Source organism: Phaseolus vulgaris, chromosome 5 (assembly GCF_000499845.2).
Source record: "Phaseolus vulgaris cultivar G19833 chromosome 5, P. vulgaris v2.0, whole genome shotgun sequence".
Taxonomy (NCBI): domain Eukaryota; kingdom Viridiplantae; phylum Streptophyta; class Magnoliopsida; order Fabales; family Fabaceae; genus Phaseolus; species Phaseolus vulgaris.
In genome coordinates, this window is record NC_023755.2 from 11,392,376 (window position 1) to 11,394,410 (window position 2,035).

Genomic DNA, 2,035 nt, shown 5'->3' on the forward strand with positions numbered 1-2,035 from the left:
AAATTTGGTATAGTTTTATTCTTGTTTCAAAAATCTCCTTCTTCCTCCATGGATTCCACTCCTCCTTCCTCTAAAAGGATGAAAGGTAAAAGAATATGTTCAAGGTTGGCGAAATGTAAATTAAGAGCAGAGCATGTTGAAAGCTCGTATGAATGCCTAGTTGTTTGGATGCAGCAGGGCAGGGACCACGTATAGCTTGGTCAAGATCTCCTTTTAAAAAAACAGTTAAAGGCAGACTTAACCTCAGCTTAGTAATGAAGGTATCGTAAAAGAAACATAAAGGCCCATTTGGATTGGATGACTCATCACAACACACAAGCTCATCCTCCCCACATAATACAACCTTAACTAACTTCTCATAGGTACTCGAACCTCCAGACTCTCTCAACTCCTTAATTTTTAAATGGGTTGTGTAAACAGATTTTTCCTTAATTAAATCTTTTTTGGCCCAAGGGTAAATAGAAGTGTAATCCATCTTTAAAAAACTAAAACATCCAAAAAACATAAAAGATTCAGAAAAGGCCATGTAAACAACCAGACAATCCAGAAATAATAAAGCATAAGCATTAAATAAAACAATAAACACAGTAACGCAGGGCGAGTTCCCTTTTTTGACCCGCTAACCCAGTTAACCCCACCCCGCATAACCTGCGGCCCGTGCGGGCTTACGACGTGGAGGGGCGCGCTGGCCTGTCAGCCCGCAAGAAATCCCATTTTGTTGTAGACCCGCTGCCGACATGTGATGTGATGTGCTGCCCTTTTTTTTTCTCACAATCATTTTCAAACCCTAAAAAACAAGCAGCATCTGCAAGCGAGAACCATTTGTTGCCGCTGCAATTCTTCCACCACGAACACCATTGTCTCTTTCCGCCGTCCTCCACTGCCAACACCACCATTTGCGACCGCCTCCACTGCCAAGACCACCATCTCCAGATTCCTTCCCTCCACCACCAACACCACCATCTTTGTGAGCGTCCTCCATCGCCAACACCACCATCTTTGCGATTGTCATCCTCCACCACCAACACCTCCATCTGCGACAGCCTCCACCGCCAACACCACCCCATCATCTCTCGATTCCTTCCATCCACCGTTGTCTTCCTCAAGGTGCGTTATCCCTTCCTCCTTAACCTTCCACCATCTGCAATTGCGACCACCACTTTTACTCATGAAATTTTTTTTCCATTACCTTTTTCTGCAGATTTGTGGAGCAACAGTTTTAGGGTTTTTCCATTTGTAAAAGTTATGCGGGCCAACCCGTATGCGGGGCGGGTCATGAAAACCAGCCCGCATTATGTATGTAGGGCGGGCCTATGCGGGGTGGACCAACCCGCTTTGCCACCCCTAGGCGAAACGATGGTGAAAGAGTTTTTCTTTGAGTTTTTCGGAAGCAAGGAGGCGCGAAAATGAGGAGTGAGGGAGAAGAAGAAAGGTTTTTTTTCTTTTTGAAAAAGGGAGTTTGAAAATACGGTTTTCCTTAACCGTTGATAGGGGACACGTGTACACACGACAACACCTGATTGAACATGTCCTATCAAGAAGTGCTTCGGAGTTCGCACCCCAACCATCATTTTGCACAAGTGTCTTTTCACGCCAAGAGATGAACCTCTTCACCTCGCCCTGCTCGGCTGAAGGCTAGGGGGCTATGTACCGTTCGGTCACGATAGGGTCAGAATCTAATCGTGTGAATAAGGTTTCCAGGTCGGTTGGATCGGGTTTAACAATTAATTATGGTTTCTTTTTTCACCATGAACTTAGCAAAAACATAACAAGAGACGATACTTTAAACATCGTCACCCCTGAATAACGGGAAATATATTTACAGTTTAAAGGTTGTTACAATCTCCTAAAGAAAGATCTACGAGTGCTATATAAGGGCCCTAAGTCCCCAAACAAAAGTAAGTATTATTCTATGCAATACATATTACATTGATATATTTAATGTTCTCACTAACTTGATTGTCAAAGTCTTGTGAATAGGTGGAACTCTCCTCATCTCGCAATGATCTTAAAGCATCAAAGGGCTGCAATTACG